The following is a 23713-nucleotide window of genomic DNA, read 5'->3' as shown; positions in this document are numbered from 1 at the left end:
GTGAATGGTGCAGTGGCACTGGGGCCAAACACTCCATGGACCCCATTAAATGCAGAATATTGCTACATTTTACTACTAAACAGGTAGTCACAAGTGCAGCTACCTAGCAGGCACTAGGGCAATGATTTCAATGGTGCTGCACATGCAGCGGCACGCAGCTCAAAGTTGTCAGACCTCCTCTAAACACTAAATATTGCTATATTTAACTACTAAATAATCAGCCACAAGTGCAGTTACCTTGCAGGCACTCAGGTCATGATTTCAATGGTGCAGCAGGTGCAGTGACACCAGGGCCCACAGCTCTAGGAACCCCGCTAAACACCAAATATTGCACTATTTTACTAACAATCAGGCAGGCACAAGTGTGGTTACCGTACAGGCAATAGGGTCATAATTTGAATGGTGCAGCAGTTGCAGTGGCACCGGGGCCAAAAGTTGTTATAACTCCTCTAAACACTAAATATTGCTGTATTTTACTGCTATACAGGCAGTCACAAATGCAGTTATCTTGCAGGCACTAGGTGCATGATTGGAATGGTGCATCAGGTGCAGTGGCACCAGGCCCACAAGGTGTCAGAACTCCTCTAAACACATAATATTGATATTACACCAATTATATTTATTATTTCCCTCTTTCCTTTCATTTTTCAAAATGTTGCTATAACTTACCCACACTATACCACAAGTAACATAACAACATATTGCCTTTTAGTACATAAACAAGTCCTAACACTTTAACAGAATTTCTGTAACTTATATTGTACAACTATTCAGCAAGCTACAACTTACGACAAAAACAGCGTATTATAAATCATACAGGCGAAACCTAATGTATTTACCAATGCTTGTTAGTTTTTACCATCTTTGTGCGTCTGGAAAGATTTTGTAGCAAACTAAAGGGCACAGTCTGAAATAGCAGGGTGTGTTGGGTGAATTCGGGTGACTGGAGTCACGATGTGCTATGATGAATGGAACCATTCCCTAGCCTCTTAAAATAACAAATGGAATCTGTGTGGGTTCAGCGCCTGCTGCACCAACCTGTCTTTAACAAGAAGATCAGATACTTGAATAGTGCCTTCGTCAATTGAGCCTAATCTATCTACTCTAATTTTGTTAATGGGTGCAGGCTCTTTCTCTCTAGTTGGGTGATGAGGAGTGAGGGGGTAACTAATGAATAATTAGGCCCTCTTTCACTGCATTTTTTCACAAGAGTGGCCTCAGCAATTGGTGTCATCCAACCTTTTCTCTCACTTCTCTTTCTCGCTACAGTAGACAGTGGAATTGGCCTTGTGTCTCAATTAGGGAATTGTAATCACACTACTCACCCATGAGGGTCTCAAAGTACTGGGGGGAGTAGCTCCGCTCAGTTGAAAATCCAGTTCTTGAGTGCTTTACTAAAGATGTTCAGGGAGGGGGGGCTCCTGCTGTCAATCAAGAGCCCGTTCCAGGATTTGGCTGCGATGTAGGAGAAGGCTCTTCCATCTGCTCTGGCCCTACGGATGTGCGGGTGTCAGCGAGGGCGAGGTTGGTGGATTGGAGGTTTTTCTTGGGTACGTGGAAGGAGATTCTCATGTTGAGGTATCGGGGGCCAGTGTTGTGGAGACATTTGTAGGCATGGGTGGGCAACTTGAACGTGACTCTCTTTTCGACAGGGAGCCAGTGTATGTTACGCAGGTGTTGGGTGTTGTGTTCGTGTTGAGGGATGCCGAGGAGGAGTCTGGCTGTGGTGTTCTGTATGGTCTGGAGCTTGTGGAGCAGAGGCTTCTTGATCCTGGCTTAGAGGCTGTTTCTGTAGTCCAGTCTGCTTGTTATTAGTGTGTGGATTAACAATGCAATAAACAAATAATGTCTTCATCTGTCACACACAAATGACCTAGCAGAATTTGTAGCAGGAAGAGGGCCATCTGGGTTGGCAACATCATATATAGGGCATAAAACACAGCCCTATCTTAGCCAAGCACTAGGAAGGAAAGCACTCAAAAACATTATATGGGCCAGACTAGTGCCCCTTCAAATCAAAGAGCTAAACCCTGGGTGGAGGTCCCTTGAACACAAAATAAGATGCAGACTCTGCCACTACAAACACAAATCTCTGCTACACATGATTTGCTGCTGCCCTGCGATGCTCTTGCCCCGACAGATCTTGTTAAAACAAATTTGGTTACGACACGGGGTTCGAACAGTAAAAGAAGCCGTTTCAGTACTTTTCTCCTGTACTCTTCCATCGGACCTGGCCAGGTTTGGGAAATATATGGCCAAGCTTCGAAACAGATTTATGGAAGACGAGGGGTCAGGCATGATGAAAGCTACTTCAGTCCAATAACCCAACTCGCCCCATTAACCAGATGGAGAAGATATCATTTTAATAACTAAAACATTTTAAATCACGCAAGAAACTTACTAATGAGGACACACTGGTATACTCTTGATGTTTTTTATTTACGAATGTATAGAATGTATAGTGTGTGGGTGACAGTCTTCCTTGATTCGGGGGCAATCCATTTGAAGGTCTTTTGGAGGATGGAGAGGGTGTGGAAGCAGCTGGAGGTGACGGGGTTGACATGTCAGGTCATGGAGAGGGAGGAGTCGAGAATGATGCTGAGGCTTTGGGCGTGGTCCGAGGGCGGTGGGCCACCAGGTGTTGTCCCATGCAAAGGGGGAGGGTCTGAGGATGAGGACCTCTATCTTCTCCAAGTTGAGCTTCAGGCAGCTGTTGCTCATCCAGGATACGATGTCCTTCATCTCTTCCTGGAAGTTGAATCTGGTATTGACTGGGTCCTTGGTAAGGAAAAGGTTGAACTGGGTTTCATCGGCATATGATACTGTGCTGAGTCCGTGTTGTTTGACAATGGCGGCAAAGGGGGCCATGTAGATGTTGTAGAGCGTGGGGTGCGTGATGATCCATGGGGTACTCCGCAGTTGATGTCCGTGGATTCGGAGAGGAAGGGTGGTAGGCTGATCCTTTGGGTTCTACCAGTGAGAAATGAGCGGATCCAGTCGAGGGCAGTACTCTGTATGCCAACCTCGTGGAGTCTGGCAGTGAGTTTGCGGTGGGAGACGGTGTCAAAAGCTACCGAGAGGTCGAGTAGGATCAGGGCTGTAGTGTGTCCTTGGTCGAGGAGGGTGCAGATGTCATCTTTGGCGGCGAGTAGGACGGTTTTGGTGCTGTGGTTGCTGCGGAATCCAGATTGGGAGGGGTCAAGGATGGAATTTTCTTCGATGAATTTTGTTAGCTTGACATTGACAATCTTCTCTGTGACTTTGGTCGTGAAGGGGAGGAGGGAGGTGGGTCTGTAATTCTTGAGATCCGTGGGGTCTGCTGAGGATTTTTTGAGCAAGGGTTTGACTTCTGCACGTTTCCGGTCGTTGAGGCAGGTGCCAGTCTTGAAGCAGTTGTTGATGGTGCGTCGTAGGTCAGGGTCGATGGCGGCCCCTGTGGGAGATGTGTGGTGGACAGGGGTCCGTGGAGGCCTCGAGTGTGTGCCTTTCATGGTCGAGGTGTTGTCTTTGGTGGTGACTGGGGTCCTGGAGAAAACGGTGGGCTGTCTGGTGTTGCTGGAGGAGCGGATGGTTTCGGAGTCAGGTGTCTGGCCGTTGAAGCTGTCGTAGAGGCCCTTGATTTTCAGATGGAAGTATGATCTGAGCTTTTCTTATAGGTCCTGGGAGGGGGTGATGTCTGTGGATTCGTTCAGGGTTTTGGTGAATTCCTGGATGACGCTGAAGAGTTCCTTGGATTTGCTGGTGTTGGCGAGGATCTTGTTCTGGATGAAGGTCTTTTGGTGGATCTGATGCGCTGGTGGTATTCCGTCATGGCGTTCTTGTAGGTGGTGTGGTCTTCTGGCGTTTTGCTGTTTCTCCAGTGTCTGATATAAAGAGATGTGCGGATATGGAATTATCTGACCTATAAAGTAATCTCGGCTTCCCCCTTTGAATAAATTGTGTGATCCTTGGAAAATCGTGTCTATTTGCTTTATAACTCCTTTATTTTCCACAGACTGACACTCACCCTTGGCATAGGGCTAATTGTAACTTAAGGTGTCCAAAATGCAACTTTAGTATATCAGGTTTTATGATGCTATGGAGGACTTGTGTGTTATACCCTTTAACATGCTTCTACAGATATACTGACTGCAGCTTCATTGATCTTGCAGGACAATCTGTATCCTATGTGTGTAAAAGATGGCAATACAATATGTTATTGTAAAGCAGGGCAAATGGCTGTTTCACTATTGATATTTCTCGTGGTAAATTATAAAAACAGATGCAATGGGGACATTTAATTAATCATTCCTGTGCGTCTCTGTGATGTTGAGTTGACAGTGACACACCCCTCCTTAATATTTATATTTAATGAATAAATAAAACAACGGTCATATTAGTATAAGACAGCTGGCATGGCTCCCGGTTTTAATTCAGATATTACGAATGTTTCACAGAAATTAGAGCACATCTCAAAAAGGCACAGAACTGCTATATAATGCCGGCGACTCAATGCAAATCAGTTTTAAGTAAAACAGCATGTAACAAAATGCAATGCAATATTTCCTGGTTACATTGGGCTTGAAGCCACTGCAGCGTGCACGTGTGAAAGGTCATAAGTGACACGCGTGCAGGTCCGTACCCTCAAAGTGACACGGAAAACAACTATTAGCAAACCGGTCTAGCTTTCCTGTAGTGCAAGCATAGACATACAGCACTACAGGCAGAGGGAAAACATCGTCAGTCACACATAACAAGTGCTTTATATGGTCAAGTACTGTCCGGTACAGAGGGAGAGAACCAGCAGTTCTCAGCTGGAACACAATAGTGTTTCTAGTGTAAAGGTTTGCCTAAATGGGAATGCTAAAGACCTTGATATCTTCTCAACATCGCATAATTTGTTTAACAAGGGCATTTACCAGGGGTATATGAATCCACCCACTGCCACCACTTTCCTAATCAGTGAAACAGATGGGTCATGCAAAGCTTCCCCGTTAATTTTACTAGGGCAGTGGGTGTATAAAACCCAGAGCCATGGACATGTGTCAGGCAGTTGTGTACGGAAGCCAGGGGGTGCTCCCGCACCCCACAGAGGCCTCGATTGCTGGCAACACATTTTCCAGCTCGTTGCAAGGGATCTGAATAAATGCCCAGCTTCTTAACCGAAATCCATTAGCAGAGCACACAATGCTAAGAGAAACAAAACTCTACAAACAAATACAGAATCAAGCGTTGTCCAGATGTAATGTGACCTGCAAACAAATTTCTTGCAATAGAATAATAGACTTCGTAAATAGGTGGGAGCCTTTAAGAAGCAGAGTTTTTGCCTAACTCCTTGCGCCAAGTGGAACGCGGAGGGGGAAAACTCCTCCTGCGGAATGGAGTTTACCACTAACCACTACTGTTTATCTGACAAGAGCTTCATCATGGTCGGCCTCAAATGGTGCCTAAATCCCAATATACCACTTTCAATTACTATCATTGCGCTAGTGTTTTTTTGGTGCTTTTTGTGTAATTTTGCTTATTATATGTTTATCTATTTTAGAAATTGGGATGGGTTTTTTTGTAAATTTTTTTAACGTTTTTTTTTTTTTTAAATGTAATCTGTCTGCCCCATGGCCATATTATACTTAGAATGGGAGAGGTTACTGGCCCAGAGAATGGTAATTGTCAGACCCCACGTATCCATAGCCTGCATCCTAAGCAAAGAAAGAGCCAGGAGGGGCAGAACCCAAGCAACCCCAACATCAAAGATTTCTAGGGGCGCTGTCCCTAAGCATAATATAAAGAGGCCCTGTCGAATATCAAGGGGTAGAAGGTGGATGCCATCCAGAGTGGTGAGACCTGATGGCCAATTGATGCATTCTTTGACGGGAGAGGGACTCAAGACTGGCACTGGTCAGGCCACTTCTGTTTTAAAGGTAGTACCTGTACTCTTACAGTGACAGGAGACTGGGGAACTGTACCAGACAGACTTCTACAAAACACAGTGTGTGTCATTCTTAAAAGGGACTGTGTGTCCAACCTAGAAGTCCTGGACTGCCATATACATGGTCAATCTCAGAGTACAGTCCCTGAGATTGCAGACATGAGCTTGGAAGAAGGGTGTCTTCTACTTGAGGTTGTAGCCCCACACTATGAATAACCTAAGAGGTCAAAGAAACCTCAGGACCAAGTGGATGACTCCTTACCAGCCCAATGGCTGCAAGTAAGGTCTTCTCCAAGCACCAGATTAGAGCATCTACGTATCAGTAGATTACTAGGGACCTGTTTCCTGACACTGTCAGTGGCCTGTGTTTGTTGCTTGTTTTTTGGAAGAGTTGACTCTCACTTGGGGACAGAAGCTTAACAAAGGTGGCAGGATGAGCCAAACCACATTGTTGGCCATGCTAGTCCTATTCACTAGGAGTGGGCTTAAAATGCCGCTGCCGGCGGCGGAGTTCACAGGGTTTTGGCCACTCAGCACTCCAATGAAGAGTGGCTGAGTTTTTTTCTTGTGCACGGCTCGCCAACATTAAGTTGGCAGGCAAGAATGTTTGCCCCTAGCGTGATTTTCGAGCACCAGAACAACTTCTGGCAAGACTTTTCAGTGCGGGCAGTTGCAGCAGGTCACCATCATTCACGTTGAGAAAGCTGAAACTCAAGTAGAAAATCGACTCGAGCAGCAGAAAGAAGCAGTGCCTTCCAGTGCACAGCGTGGTGCAGTTTGTGCTGTAAATCCCGCAAAACAGGCTCCTGGTACAAAAGAATTAGTGTGAGCAGTGTGACGTGCTGAAATTCTGCCGCTCACTGAGCTCCACAAAATCTTGCAGTGTTTTTAGGTAACTCTGCAGAATTCCACAGAGTGAAACTCCACAAGTTATGCCCTCCCGTACTATTTACTTGCAGGTGGGCCTCTGAACGAAGGCTAGGGTTAGGTCTGTAGCAAGTGGGGTCTACATTGGATAGGCTTTCAGAGCATAGGCCTAAAGTTTGTGAGGGGGTCCATTTCTATGTTATGAACTTCACAGTGGATGATAATTGCCAGGGGTTAGATAATTGCTCCTCACTTTTATTCTGGGGGATGGGGTCTTGTTGCAAAGTTTGGTTGGTCACCCCCAGTTTTCATAATTTTTATGGGACTGACCTGCTGGAATCTTGCACTTGAACACTGATACACTGCTTTCCCAAGGCCAGTGTGCTTGAGTCATACATCGGATCTTCATCCGGCAACTAACATGTTGAAATTGGCTTAAAACCTGACTGGCACATTTGACTTTCCTTTAAGGCTAAACTTTTTGCTTCAGAATTACACCAATGGCATGGAAAGTTAAAAGCCACTTGTGGACTGCAGCACCTACTGTGCCATCCTCTACATTAGGTGTGAAAATATGGCTGCAGGCCTACCATGTGTAGCCTAACAGCAGCAGCTTAAACATGTCAAAATCACTTTTTGATAGGTAGAAAACCCTGATTTTATATATTAAATATCACCTGTAAGCTCACCTTGTATCTTTAAGGTAGTGTGTATAATATTTAAGAGTGGACCATGTATACCATTAGAAATGGCTAGACCCAAAAGAACATTATCACTAGTTAGGCTGTAACTCGTACACAGAAAGAGTCAAACATATATTTTATATTTAAGTCTATGTAGCATTTGTCGACCTGAGAGCTGCATTCAAATTAGTACCGCATGAACTGCTATGGCAAACAAAGCTTGATCTAGGCACCCAGTTGATCTGGTAACCTTGATAGCTAGACTGAATGAGGATAACTATGCCCAGGTCAGGTGGGGGAAAAATGGTGAATTGACAGAGAGGATACCAATACATCGTGGGGTGCGCCACGGGTGTGTGCTCGCCCCCACACTATTTTCTCTGTTTATTAATGACGTGGCGTGTAGACTGCTGGATTGTAGGAATGATTCACCCACCATGAATGGCTCGAAAGTCCCAATCCTGTTCTTTGCAGATGATTCTTTACTTATATCCACAACACCGATGGGTTTACAAATTTTTGTGGATACATTATTAGATTTATGCAGGGACAGGAGCTTGGAACTTAATGTTGCCAAAGCCTAATACATGGTATTTGGGAAAGTACGGGGAGAACCACGCGTGGTTAGGATTGCATGTGAACCTCTCGATCGGACTAAAAACTTTGATTATCTTGGGATAAGATTAAGCGATGGGAACAACCAACAGACAAGAGCTACCTTATCCTATGCCACAGGTCCAAATCAATATTGAGATTCCACAAACAGTCTTACACTCAAACCGTAACTCCAGCATTGGAAGTCTACCATGCTAAAGCCCAAAGTGGTGCCCTATTTGGAGCAAAGATATGGGGCCACAGAAATGTTAATAAACTAACTATCTGCGAAAATATTTTTGTCAGGTCACTATTTTCGGTACCTACTACCACCCCACTGGTTCCCCTGTTTTGTGATTTAGGGATGTAGAGAATAGGTGACATGGCCTTACTGAAACCTCCTATTTATTGGTTACGTATGTGGACAACTACCCAGCTTTCTGACTATTGTGACTCTATGAGGGAGGTATTGACGACCAGCGGTGCCAAAAAATGACTGTGATTCAAACATATCGTAGGCTGGTGCAAATTAATGAATATGTTGGATCTATGGGAACACCCAGAGAAGGCAACCAGAGGCGATCTACCAAAAATTGAATCCAGGTACTGGGAGGTAGGGGGCGAGCGTTATGCTACTAGATCATCAAATGGCCATCTAACAACGTTATTCCTAAATGCTTAGCCATGCCGCGATTTGAACCTTTCCTGGATCAAATCACACCACCACTTGCCAAAAGTTTACATGCCAGATTTAGATATGGCAACCTGCTCCTAAAGTTTCCCAGCAAGGAGACCACTGGGATATTTCCAGATCTATGTCCTGCCTGTGCTAGGACTAAAGAGACCGAAGAACACGTATTCCTCTTTTGAGCCACATACAAACTGATACGCATGAGGTGAATAATACCGATATCTCAAAATCTTGAAGCTAGACAATACAAGACTGCATTTAGAATTCTAAAAACAGATACATCTGGGCCAATAGTTTTTGCTGTTAGTTGCTTTTTATTCTCCTTTTGGATCACTCGCCAGAAGATTTTACCCTAGGTTGCACTGATTGCCAGTAATAGAAAACAAATCTTCCTTGACTGTGATATGCTGGCTAATGGAAATAATGAATTTGTGTACTGTATATAGTTTTGTTTAATACCTTTGTATGTGGTGTGATTCTAACTGGAAGGTTGTTAATCAGAACCTTGTTTTTTTATGTTTTTAATGCATTTTTTTATCTTATCATTGTATTGCATATTTTAAACTTACTCTCTAAAAATCAATTCCATTGAAAAATGACGGAGCTTTTTATCCTTGTATATTTTAATGGTTTAACCCCACGCGTGCTTCGGACGGCCCCGGCCATCATGTGTCACGGTGGGTGTGTGCGGAGGATGGCCGGGGGCCATCCAAATCCAGCCCACTATTTAAAAAGCCTGCAAAGGGCAAAATGTGTGCAGCATGCTTGGGGTTAAACAATACAACCGAATAAAGATATTTCAAGAAGATTTTATATTTACATCTATAACTTTTGAACTTTACCAGTTACAGACTCCATTCAAAGACTTGTATATATATTTTATAATAACCCAGCCTAGACGTGAAGTTGAATTTTTATTAAATATATTGGATATGTAACTCTTAGAACATTACCTTTACTCTGTCTGATGCTGCTGGAGGCTAATTTGCATTAGCTCTCCAGCAACTGGACAGCTGGTACTTAGCTCAAATTAGGTGTGAAAGATGTGTGAAAATTGCGTCTAGAGTAGAGACATTGGTCTGAGTGTGGAGAGGTGGTTTCTTCCCCTAGCAGGAAAACCAGTTGGGGTGGGCACAGAAACTTAATTAACTTCAAATGGCCATGTCACAAGCAAATGTTAGGTGACATTTGGAAAGTCTCAGACTGTATAGCCATAATCAGGCTGGCTCTAAACTTAGTGGGAGGAAAGCCAGCCCCAGAAACGGACTTCAGGGGCCACAGGAGGGGACAACTCGTTGCCCTTGTCACACGTCTGTGGGAACACACAGGCTCTGTACAAGGAGAGAAGAGCCTCCCCATTTTGGATTTCGAGTGTGAGGGGCATTGTGAGATATTTTGAAGTGGGGAAAACAGGAACTGCTGAAAAAGTAGAGAGGGATGCCCTTTCAACTTTTAGTCCATTGGTTAGGCACTTCTCCATGAGTCATTCCCAACCATTAGCTGGTGCCGTGCAAAAATTATGCACTCCAAGGCACCTCCTCAGAACAGGTTCCAGAAGAGGAACGGACTTGCTGTCTATGACCTGAGAGGAGGCCTGGAGGCCTGGATCTGCTCTCTCCTGTATCCATGTCAAAAAGGTGGGCTACAAGGCTCATGTGGTTGTTTGGTCTTTTCCTCCAGAGTTCCAGCTGAATCCACCGTAAAAAGCATCCAACTAGCTGTTCCACAGCATTGTGCTAAATTTCAGCTGTGTCCCGCTCAAGGCTCCCGGCATCTCTGAAAAAAGGACTATACTCCATTCTAGTTTGGAATGTAGCACATTTTCAATTAGAAATCTCCAAAGCTCCAGAGTCACAGTGGAACCAAGCTGGTTCGTGTATCTGGCCTTGGGTTCAATGGTGGTGGCTACAATTTCAGCAGGGAGAACTGTTCTTCTAAAAAAGTGACAACGTTCCTTTCTGTATTGGGACTTAGAAGAAATGTCAATGCTTTTCTTCAAAAAGTGACAAAGTTATTTCCTTTAGTGGAACTTAGAAGCTTTATGAACTTTTTGACTTCCATACTATTCAATGGGAGCAATCCACTTGGTGTATCCGACCATGGCTCTGTCGTGGTGGCCTTAAATCGTGCCTAGATTACAGTTCCAGAGAGTATTACAGGCTTAGTGTGTTTTGGTACTATTTCCAGCTAAATCTTAGCAAATTCATATCTCCGGATCCCCTTATGGGGATTTTTTATGTTTGGCTTGTTAAATTTCCCTATTTGTATAAATTGGTGTGAAATTTTTATTGTGTTTTGTTTTTTACTTTTTACCTGTTTTAGTACAGTGCTTTACACATTGTCTCTAACTAAGCCTATTTGCTCTGCGCCATAACTGCTAAGGGTTGAGATCAGGGTAAATTATTTACTACTTGTTACATGCGCGTCCATTAAAATGAATGCTACCACATGATGAATTTTCAGGTACTACTTGCAAATGGCTTCCAAGTTAAATGAGCGCCATGGATATTTCAAAGTAAACAGGTAACTATATTCAGAAAGCCAAAACTCTCCTCTATGGTTTGATCCTTCACTGTCCCACTAAATGACCACATATTGACATATATTGAAATTTCTAGATCTCAATTTCTTCACTTCCAAGTCTTTTAAAAGACTTTTACAATTTCAACCTTCTGCTTAATACCCTATTTCCAATTCAAAAAATGATGGGCAAGCCTTTTATTCTTCTAGTTCTATATGTATTCCTTTTGCCCCCTTAAGATCTCAGTGGCTTCTCACTGATACAATGCTATATTTCCTATACTTGTATTTGTCGAGACTGTTAACTTATTTATTTATTACCTAGTAGCTTGCTCCTCTCTCTTTGACACCAGGCTCTTAGTATACAATCATAATCTCTGTACCTGACGTACATAAACATGTCCCTAGACAAGGCCTATATAAGGGTCACCAATTTTTTCATCCTTGGCCAACAGCCAGATGTGCACAATCACATTTGTTTGGAAAAACATTGGTGATTATTTTCAAAACACTTATGAGTGCTTTGAAAACATATTGCTTCTAAAAAAACCTGGAGTGACCACTTTAGTATAAAAGACCCTCACTCCCCCCTACAAAGAAGAGGAGATCTCCTTCTAAGCTGAGACGGGGTCTTGCATGCTGAATTTTCGACACGCAGCGGTCTGACATCCTTTGCGGGGTGTCAACCACAAAGCAGAGACGGATCCTTCATTATCAACCATCAGGTGAGCAGGTTGGAGCTTCCCTAGGGGTTTTCTTGGCTACATACACATATGCACATATCCATGATACACATACAGGTCTAGGCTAGGTACATTTAGGCAAATTACTTAGGGCGCACATTTTAGGAAAATGCAAATGGTTCTGTTTTTATATGAACTGCTTATGTCATATTATTAGTGCTATGGTAGAAATGTGTCTACTATTTACTATATTGGTACTTAGCAATCTCTTTCATCTGCTTCTGTCTCCTGATTGTTGCGCACATATGCTTCAGAGAAGGCTGTCGCTGCACCAATAAATACTTATTGAAATGTCCTAATTGCCAACCTGTGTATTTTATGAGAGAAAGCAAGCACCAGTGTCTGAGCAAAACGTACTGTACTGTTTTCCATGATCCCTGAGGAATCAGGGTTGTCATGTTCAGTGGTTGCCAGAAACTACCTACACTACTGTAGAATACAGGGGGTGGCAGTGGCACTGTAGAGCTAGCTGGTGTAAAGGCTGACATATCCTGTGGGCGTGTCCAGAGTCGGTTTGGATACCAAGCCCTCAGTTTAGGGCATCCAAAATACACAGGTCCCGGGGGACTCCTAGGAACTACACAACACCTTGATTATTATTTGGTATTTGTTTAGCAATGATTTGCTGATGCCCCAAGTAGTTGACATAAAATATTCCACACCAGCATGTTAAATCTTTCACATGCGCTGCTCATTGACTTTTCTGTGTTACAGAATTTCATTCTAGTCTAGGTAAAATTAACAGTAAATGGCAAACAGTGGTGCACAGAAGTCAACATTCTCTCCTTCAGGACCATGGGCCTTGGTGACTACAAAATGATTGAATACTTTGGTTTGGAATAATCAGAAAGGGATAGCTCTGAATCTACAATCCTATGAGATCTTTTGTTGTTGGTGAGAAACATGTCTAATTTAGAACATAAACCTTATGAGAAATGGTTAACAGACATGTAGAGCAATGCGGCTTGTGAGACAGTCCAATATAGTTATGGCCCAACTGACAATGTTTAACCACATTTGGCACCAAGTCATAGGCTTCTGATGACTCCCGGAAACAGCAAATCTCTTACCTTTCCATATACTTTCGTTAGAATCTCCTCCTCTGGGTCACACATTATGCTATAATACACTATAAACTAATGCCTCATGTCTTCATCATTAAAATGCTGAGCTTCAGTATGTCAAGTGAATCCTGAAACACACCCTTTGCCCATTGTACATTTTTCCCTGGACTGGAAGACCGCTGAACCTTCCTATATGCCTGGTGAGGGTATTCACACATCCCCATTCACGTTTCCTTTACTTTACCTCTCGCACATGCTTTCACTGACTCTATACCCTCTGTTGGTTATATGATATTGTAGGCCCCACATCTATTTCACTGGGACCTCTACATGTGGACTGCCATACATTATTTTCTTACCCTCTATCACAAAAGTGTCCAATAAACCTTTGTCCTAACTATTACCATGGTTTTAGTGTACGAGATACCGTTGTTTGAAATACATCCCTGTCTATCAGTTGAGCAATAGTATTTGATCCTCACTCGATAATCTAATACACAATAGTTACAAAAGTATCTCGACCATTCATACTAGTATATTATTCGTTTGTATGGCCATCCACAACTTGACCTATCCCTCACTGTGGAATGAGTAATTCTAAAAAAACATATGCCAACCTGTCTAACTTTTTTGGCAGTGCTGTCTTTCAGGATTTTAATAACGCAGTTAAGTTGCCGCCCCATATATTATTCATATCTGGAGTATAATTCAAGCCCACATGGCCACAGTGATAGGTGAAACAGTAATAAATCAGTACCTCAAAAAGTCCATAAATGCCAAATCATGTCTGCATCTTGGAATCAGCATGCTGTTAATCACACCCACAAGGGTATTGCAATACTTGTTTATTTATTTATTTAACAGTTGTTGATAGCATGCATCACCGACAGCTATGAGAGCAATTTGCATATAACAACAAAGTGAGAAGTCTTCAAAGAACATCACTTATGAGAAGAACAAGATGTAAGTTCTACAGAGAGCATCACTATAATAAGAATAGAATACGATAGAAACACAGCAATCGCTATTTATTGAAGAGCAATCGTAGCAGTTTTTTGTAGGGGCGGGTAAGATATGCATGCACAGATAGGTTGATTTAGCCTGACAGATACAGTCCGAAAAGATTTTTTTTTCAGATGTTTGGTAAAAGACGTCAGAAGTCACAGAACGCATGGGAGTAAGCTCCACAGAAGTGAAGCAGGGCTTGAGAAGGTTTGCTGCTGGGCATGAGTATTTTTTAAGGCAGCAGGACTTTTATAAGTTATGCACTGATAGAGAAAATGACTAGGCCTGGGCAGTAAATTCCGTTCCGCTCGCGGAATTTGGGTAATTTTGCGTTCCGCGTAGAACGCGAAATTGCCCAAAATTCTGCGTTCTGTGACTTCGCGAAATGTTTTGCTTTTTTGCGTTCTCAAAATGCGTATTCGTGAGATTTTTCCCCTCGAGCATGCAAACAGCAATTGCGAACAGGAAAAAAGCATCGCGAACAAGCAATTCCGCGTGTTCGCGGAATTTCTGCGTGCTTGCGAGATTTTTCACCATTTTGCGGAGATTTGCGTAACACGATTATGCAAATTCCGCCCAGCCCTACAAATTACCAGATACCATCCAGAGCAATGGTACCCCTTCTGCACCACACTACCCAAAGAGGTAGGGGTTTACAGCTAGTAACAACTTATCTGGAGTTGGGCACAAAGCCACATTCCTACTTCAAAGTGCAAATTATGTTGCCAATACCACAACTAGTGGCAGGCACACATGATTATAGAAAACAAAAGGAATGCGCTGTTTATACACCATAAATATATTTGCCACTATTAACTCTTGCTCATACCATTAATAAGGCTTTTCAGCCAAGAACTCTACATTGTGGGCTCAGGGTTCTAGTAATAGCAGTGTCTTTATAAGGACATCTTCTCGGAAGACTTAGAAGAAGACTTCCAGGAGGCCACTGTCAATGGTTTTGTGCTCCACACAGTGCAATTTCTCTTTTCTTTTGTGTATCAACCGTATAATCAGGATAGAACCATAGTTTTATTTCACATACATTATAATTCTCTGGTTTATTGCAATAGGGACGATCTTGATCTTGCTTAAACAGCAAATCATGTAAATATTTATTGCCCTATGGATGGAGCATGCTTACCATCTCAGAATGAGTTCAATATGTCTTATTGAACATTGTGTGTTTAAGTAATTTAAGATTAGTGAAGCGAGGAGATATGAAGATCTACTGAAAGGTGGAAATGTGCCCCTTTTCAGCACTCTCTGTTCATCTCAACAGGTAAATATTGTTTGTCTGGACAGTTTCTGGAGATCTTTTTAGCAACTTGATATTTTATTTTTGACCAGCTTAATTCTCCGCATTCATCCTCTCTTTATTATTATTCAGTGCCTGAATACTCTCATAGGTCGTTAGCTGTGCTTTACAAAGCCACATAACATAACATTAACGACTGTTTGTTCTACCTGTCTTCATTTTTTTACTCAAATCTTGGTCATTATCGCATAAGCAGAGAGATTTTATAGACAGAGGTCTGGATTCACAAAGGTAAACTTGCACTTTTGTGTAAGTTTACTATTTTTTTTATATTTACAAACTACGTGCCTATCTTCTTGCGTTTGGGGCTCTCCGCACTGACTGCGGAGTTATCATACTAATGCTAAAAGCGTATTGCATAGCAGTAGGCAAGTTGGAAAAAAAATACTTGAAAGTTGACAGCAAAAGATAATAATTCCTTTTTATTTTTTTTATCTCAACTTTAACTTCTCACAAGGCTGAACGCACGTATCCCTGCCCCACCAACTGGACTCCATATTATAGATGTAGTGTTCCTGCAAAGTGCCTGCACAGTGCACCTGAATGGCCTGAAACAGTACTCCAATATGGCTTACAGACAGCTTGCACAATCATTTTTCTATTTCTGTTTTCTCATGTTTGATGCAACAAAAATGACTGCCATCCTGTCTTTGTGCAGGTACCTAAATGCACAATGGTGTCTATGTCTGAACCACTAGAACCCGCACTTAGTCATATGAGAAAGAATAGCTCAATGCCATAACCCTCAGTGTTCCAGGTCAACAGCCTGCAATACTGCCACTGCAGACAGCAATCCATAACCTTGCATCAACCCATTGTAAGTAGGACGTTTCACTGAGGTTACTGTTGGAACCACAATCATCTGATTTCTGCGCAGAGGATCTTTGCAGGCTCACCAGCCTTTTGAATAGAAAATGGCCAAGGTACTGTAGCAGAGAACTTATCGTGCAGCAGGAGAAGCGGAGATGATCTATACAGGCAATATGAGCAGCCAATGGAGAACCACTGCAGATCAGCCAACACTCACTGTGCCACTGCATTTCACAAACCGTTTGCTCCCTTCTCACCGTCACGCAGTGAGTTGCCGACATAACACAGTGGATCAAAAGGTGGGCTGGAAGTTCCTGAGCAGAGAGGGTTCTCCTCTCATATTTGTACCTTCTGCAAAGCTGATGTATAAATAGATGTGGAAAGACCTGAGGACATTGGTGGCAGATTGGGAAGAAGCCATTTTTGTGAGGGAGTGATGAAGAGACTCACAAGCAATCAATCAATCAGTCATTTGTAAAGCGTACTACATACCAGCGAGGGTCTCAAGGCGCTGGGGGCCGCTACTGATCGAACAGCCAGGTCTTGAGAATTCTCCTGAAGGTCAGCAGGTCTTGGGTCTGTCGTAGGCTCAATGGGAGGGTGTTCCATGTCTTGGCGGCGAGGTAGGAGAAGGATCTCCCGCCGGTGGTTGTTCTTCCGATGTGCGGGACGGTGGCGAGTGAGTGGTCGGCAGATCATGGCTGGCGGTTGGGGAAGTAGAAGGAGAGCCGTCTGTTGAGGCAGGCTGGGACGGTCTTGTGGAGTGCCTTGTGTGCGTGGATAAGGAGCTTGAAGGATATCCTCTTGCTGACGGGGAGCCAGTGCAGGTCCCTCTGGTAGGGGGTGATGTGGCCATAGCGTGGTACGTTGAGGATCAGTCATGCAGAGGCGTTTTGGATGCGTTGTAGTATTTTGATGAGCCTGGTCGGGGCTCCCGCGTAGAGGGCATTCCCGTGGTCGAGTCTGCTGCTGACGAGGGCTCGGGTGACTGTCTTTCTTTTATCTGTTGGGATCCATCTGTAAATCTTGCGGAGCATGCGGACGGTGTTGAAGCAGGAGGAGGAGACGGCGTTGACTTGCTTGGTCATTGAGAGTGTTGAGTCGAGGTTGATTCCCAGGTTGCATGCGTGGTCGGTGGGTGTCGTGGCTGCTCCCAGAGCCTTCGGGTACCAGGAGTCCTCCCAGGCTGAAGTGTTGGAGCCAAGGATAAGGACCTCCTTCTTGTCCGAGTTCAGCTTCAGATGGCTGGTCTTCATTCAGTCGGCGATGGCCTTCATTCCTTCGTGGAGGTTGGCTTTGGTGGTGGTGGGGTCCTTGGTGAGGGAGAGGGTCAGTTGAGTGTTGTCGGCGTAGGAAATTATGCTGAGGTTGTGCTGTCGGGCAATGTGTGCGAGCGGAGCCATGTAAATGTTGAACAGTGTCGGGCTGAGGGAGGATCCCTGGGGTACACCGCAGATGATCTCGGAGGCTTCAGTCCGGAATGGGGGGAGGCGGACACTCTGGGTTCCGCCGGAGAGGAAGGAGCAGGTGCATTCCAGCGCCTTGTCTCGGATCCCTGCTGCCGTGTTGTGGTCATTTGCGCGTAGTGTGTGGTGGCAGACGGTGTCAAAGTCAGCGGAGAGGTCTAGGAGGATTAGTGCTGCGGTCTCGTTATTGTCCAGCAGGGTCCTGATGTCATCGGTGGCGGCGATGAGGGCGTTCTCGATGCTGTGGTTGCTGTGGAACCCTGACTGGGAAAGGTCTTCAAAGTATCAGGTTAGCTGTCTGTAGACGATTTTCCCGATGACCTTGGCCGAGAAGGGGAGCAGAGAGATGGGCCAGAGGTTCTTGAGGTCTCTAAGGTCAGCCTTGGGTTTTTTCAGTAGGGCGTTGATCTCGGCGTGTTTCCAGCTCTCTGGGAAGGTCGCAGTCTTGAGGGAGGGATTGATGACGTTGCGCAGGTGGGGTGCGATGGAGCTGCTTTCTTTTTTGAAGATGTGGTGCGGGAAGGGATCTGACAGAGAACCGGAGTGGATTGTGCTCATGGTCTTGATGGTGTCATCGGTGCTCACACTGGCCCAGGCTAGCAGGGGGTCGTGGTCGATGGTGTGCAGAGGGTCTGTTGTGTTGCTGTCTGTTGGGTCTGCCTGGGTGTTGAAACAGTCATGGATGTCTGCTATCTTGCGGTGGAAGAAGGTATCGAGGGAGTTGCACAGGGCTTGTGACGGCAGGATGTCGTTGGTGTTGGAGCTGGGGTTGGAGAGTTCCTTCACGATATTGAAGAGCTCCTTGCTATTGTGTGCGTTGTTGTCGAGGCGGTCTTTGAACGAGGTTCTCTTTGCGGCACTGATGAGGTGGTGGTGGCTGCGGATGGCGTTCTTGTGTGCTGCGCGGTTGTCCGGAGTTTGTTCGCTGTGCCATTTCTTCTCTAGTTTCCGGCAGGCTTGCTTGGAGGCTAGGAGTTCTGGGGTGAACAATCTGGCCCTCTTGCTGGTGTCTCTGTGGGGGGGTTTATTCAGCGGGCGAGGGTTTTGGCGCAGTCTCCGATCCAGCGTCTAAGGCTGTGGGCAGCGTCGTCAGTGTTGGAGGATTCAGTGGGTGGGCTGAGAGCGAGGTTTTCATGTAGTTGATCTTTAGTGATTTTGCTCCAGCAGCGGTGGGGGATCTGTTGGGTGCGGTGGTGTGTGGTGGGTTTCTGGAAGATGAAGTAGATGCAGCGGTGGTCGGTCCCGAGGAGTTCGGTGGTGTGGCTGCCGGACACGGCTTGAGGAGAAGATGGGGTCGTGCGTGTGGCCGGCGGAGTGGGTGGGCGTTGTGACGAGTTGCTTTAGTCCGAGGCTGGCGAGGTTATCGATCAGGGTTGTGGAGTTGTTGTTGTTCTCAGGGGGAAAGGTTAGGTCTCCGAGGAGGATGTAGTCAGTGGAGGTCAGGGCGTGCGTGCTGATGAAGTCTGCGATGGAGTCGCTGAACTGGGGGTGGGGTCCGGGGGGTCAGGAGATGAGGTTGCCTCTGAGGGTGGAGTTGGGGTCTGTGTGGATCTGGAAGTGCATGTGTTCAGCGGTGCTGAGCAAGTTGTCGGTGCTAGTCGAGACCCTGATGCTGTTCTTGTGGGTGACGGTGATTCCTCGTCCAAATCCGTTGGTGCGGTCTCTGCGGGTGATCTTGTAGCCGTCTGGGATGGCTATGGCGATGTCGGATGCAGAGGAGTCGTTCAACCAGGTATCTGGCAAGGAAGGCAACGTCTGGGGATGTTGTGTCGAGAAGGTTCCAGAGCTCGACGGCGTGTTTGTGCGTGGAGCAGGTGTTCAGTAGTATCCACCGCAGAGCAAGGCACAAAGCGCTCACCTTCCAAAGAGTCCCCACCCCCTCATCTCACATCATGAAAAAGGTTTGGAAGTTGGCAGGTCTGCAGGGCCGGCCTCGGAACCCAAGCAGTCAATGCCAAATTTGTCAGACCAGCCAATGTACGGGGTATAGCGAGTGCAGCTAGCGAGCCTGACAAGTACAAAGCAGGGTTTAGGGGGTTTCTCCCCCCAAGAAAAATGTGGATAAAATGGTGCATTCTACAACACATTTGTCTTGATGTATTCAATTGTATTAGTTATTAAAGCATAGTCAATGATGGCCTTACTATGCACCAGGTTCCAACAATCTTTGTTGGGACTATCGCCCACCAACAGTGCCTCTCATCTCTCCATAGCCCTTCTCTCACATGTATTTTATTTGTTTTATAGCACCTCTTATACCAGTGTAGGGTGTTGGAGCACTTTAGATCACACACACATTCAGAGAGAATGAATCATACATGTGTAAATCAGTGTGTACTAAGGAACAGGGGACTACAAGGTGTAGATTCACATGCCATCCATATAGGCACATTGTACGTGTGCTTGGTCTAAAGAAGCACAAACTCTGGATTTAGAACTTAACACAGTGGTTAGGGTTGACTTTAATAATAAGAATGCTTTTATACCCAAACGAACATTTTTTTAGCAACATAAGGATAATGAAAGACTGGGAAAAAACATAACTTTCTAACCGGCACCATGCAGCTTGCATGCAGCTCTTTAGTGGCAGTTCATAGCTCACTGTGCTAGATTACGATTTTAACTTATGAACTACGCAGTCACAAAAGAATCACTGTGAGAAAATCAGTAATCCACTGAGCTATCACATAAAAAATATTGTTCTTTGATATGCACGGTACATGTTCTTTGCAACAGGTATGCTTAACCCTCTGAGCTACCTTAGAGGAGTCAAAACTGTCACTAAGCAACACTCAAATCTCTGTCCAGCAGGTACATTAATCACCAGAGTTAAACTGATACTTTTATTGTTTACCTCAAAAACATCTGGATATACAAGGAACTCTGCAGTGTTTTTGAAACAGCTGCACTGCTCCAAACCCAGCCCCTCACCCTGCTAGCCTCTCGGGGAAACGCCCAAGCCCGGTACAGCCAGCGAGTCTTGCAGGTCTGCGGCTCCTCCAGATGGTATTTTGGGACAAGAGAAAATAGTGCAAACCTGGAAGAGCAACCACTCCAAATACTGCAATATTTGTCCCAGTTACTGGCAGATACTGGGTGCTGTGGTCAGAGCTGCTGGCCCCAAAACTAAAAACACCTTTCCGGATGGAAATACAGCACAAATGTGCTTTAAAACAATAAGTTGCAATGTAATGACAGTAAGAGGCTACAATGTAGCTTTCATGTTTGGCCAAATGCCTAAAAGCTTTCGACTTCATCTCTAATAATTAGGTTTCACCCGTTCAATGGGCGGTTATCGCAGTGAGTAGCGCAGTCGCAGCCGGCATGACTCGTGGGTAGGGGGCGGGAGGGTTGCGCGTCTAGTTAATAAAAAATAAAAATATTTAAACTTACCTTGTCCTCCGGTTCTGCTTCACATCTCCTCCCTCTGCTTCAACAGGAAGCATTAAGTATTAATGGGGTTACCCCAAAAAAACGCTACCCGACCTGGGTTACAGTTTCAGTACAATAAAGAATGGTCACAATAGCAACATTTACAAACAAAAAAGGAATATTAGCATTCACAAGACCTTGCTTGCAAAAAATGCAATTTATTGTCGAAGTGATTGGCATCTAATGCCATTATTATTCAAAGCATTGATCATTTAAGACAACACAGTTGCTCACACAACTGAGGGTGTGATTTGTATTTACAGTGCTCCTAGTGTGGGTAGAGGGAGATATGTGGGTTGGGGTTCAAGTGAGTAAGTGAAGGTGGCGTACAGGGAAGAGGTAGCGCAACATATATACATCAATTACACATGACATAACCTTTCCAGGCTAAATCAAGTCAATTGTTCCCATATATACACATACACATAACCCTGAAGGACATCAACTAATGAGAATTCTGTCGTCAGAGCTTGTGGAGTAGATGTGTATAGTCAACGTTTTGACCCCTGGAAAGGAGTGTAGGTTGAGTCCTTAAAAAGGGGTCTTCATCAGGACAAAACTGAGAAGAGCACCTACTCTGGAAAACAGCGGGTAGGCTCAGCTGTACAGTCAGATGAAGTGGGCTCATACAAGCTCTAATTCAGGAGAAGAAAGAATCAACTCTCGGAGTGCAGCAAGGAATACATTTGGATTTGTTCCTTTGACTGCGAGTAATTGGTTGACCCACAGTCCACACAACGGATGCTGATTCTTTTTTCTCCTTAACCCCTTGGGCGCTGCTGGAATTTTGCTGCGGTGCGTCAAAATTCCACGCGTGCGCAGATTAGACAGCTCCCTGCCGCCCAACGCACACACCCACCGCAGCGTTGGATGGCCTGGGGCCGTTCGACGCATTCATGGGGTTAATTAGAGCTCATATGAGCCCACTTCCTCTGACTGTACAGCTGAGCCTATGTGCTGTTTTTCCGGAGTAGGTGCTCTTCTCAGTTTTGTCCTGATGAAGACCCCATCTTGAGGACTCAACCTACCCTTCTTCCCAGGGGTCGGAACGTTGACTATACACATCTACTCCACAACCTCTGATGACAGAATTCTCATTAGTTGATGTCCTTCAGGGTTATGTGTAAATATGGGAACAATTGACCTGATTTAGGCTGGAAATGTTATATCCTGTACAATTGATGTATATATGTCATGCTACCTCTTTCCTGTCCACCACCTTCACTTACTCACTAGAACCCCAACCCACATACCTCCCTCTACCCACACTAAGAGCAATGTAAATACAAACCGCACTGTCAGTTGTATGAGCAACTGTGTTGCCTTAAATGATGAATGCTTTGAATAATAATTGCATTAGATGGCAATCATCACTTGGAAAATATTGCATTTTTTGCAGTTCATGCAAGCAAGTTCTCATGAATGCTAATATTCCTTTTTTGTTCGTAAATGTTGCTATTGCGACCATTCTTTATTTTTCTACAGGAAGCAGGCCGCCTCCCTCTCCTCCCTTGAAGCCAATCACAACGCTGCAATGGCAGCGTTGTGGTTAGCTGGGACGTCGACCCCACAGGCGTTTATGGGGAGACCATTTTATCTATGTAGGCCGCATGCAGCCTACACAGAGAAAATGTAGAGTGTGCATGACTGGTTTCGTCTGCCCTGGGGCTGACCAAACATTCAGCATGCAAAACATTGGGCAAGCCACGCCTCCCCTGCCTGGAGCAGCAACGCCCACCTACCTGTCCCCAACCAAACCCTGCCGTCTGCTTTCTCGCAGTGCGAGAAGCAGAAACATAAAATGGTATTTAAAACACAATTTTATGTTTCTGCTTCTCACACTGCGAGAAAGCAGTGGGGAGACGCTCCTCCGCCCACGTGGAGGAGCCGTCCTTGGCGTAGCATAGAAATAGCATTATGTATTCTTTGAGTGAGTCTCTCATTATCCAAAGTGGTAATTAATTACCACAGAAGGCTGCACTCATTTCACTATGGCAACTTAGGCAAAGCCACAAAGCATAATCGACACCTGTCAAAACACAACAAAGCATAGTCAACAGCTCAATGCATACATGGGCGGCATTGCTTTCTGGTTAGGTTTGGGCTGAACAAAACACACCACGCACATTCAAACATAACCGATTGCTTAGCAATTCAAAGAAGCTTTGATCTTTATAGTCCTGGTGAATTTTACCAAGTAACTACTATTTTTATGGAAAGAATGAGAATTATTTAAAGAATATCACAATTTAAACTTACCATATGTTCATCTTCTTATTAGTAACATAACGTCTCAATCCCCATTCCCAGTCTGTTACGCAGAAGAAACCGGAAAGTCAGAAAGTAACTGTTTTCATTCCTCTAATTTGCACATGTAATTGATTTCTATACTCTACTAATCACCATACACGTTTTAAAGGAAAGGAGAATATAAGTGCAGAAATGCCTCCTCTTTTTCTCACCTCTATCAGCTTTGATATCCTATCAAAATTTTAGAATGTCTTAAAATAACAAAGTGACAAATAATAATTTGCTTTACTAAGGGTAAGTTGAAAACATACTTTTTTTTAGTAAGTATGGGCCTATAGCTACAGGCTTTCAATGCAAGGTTATGT

General features: G+C 44.6%; 1 protein-coding gene across 1 annotated transcript in view; it reads left to right on the top strand.

Moving 5' to 3' along the window:
* LOC144818791 (N-acetylneuraminate-9-phosphate synthase-like) overlaps positions 1–23713 on the top strand; it is a 193281-nt gene that overhangs the window by 92981 nt on the left and 76587 nt on the right. The gene's annotated exons all lie outside the window — the stretch shown is intronic.

This window comes from Lissotriton helveticus, chromosome 2_1, assembly GCF_964261635.1.
Source record: "Lissotriton helveticus chromosome 2_1, aLisHel1.1, whole genome shotgun sequence".
In the NCBI taxonomy this organism is placed as follows: Eukaryota; Metazoa; Chordata; class Amphibia; order Caudata; family Salamandridae; genus Lissotriton; species Lissotriton helveticus.
The sequence above is the reverse complement of the archived record's forward strand: the minus strand, read 5'-3'. Positions and strand labels throughout refer to the sequence as shown.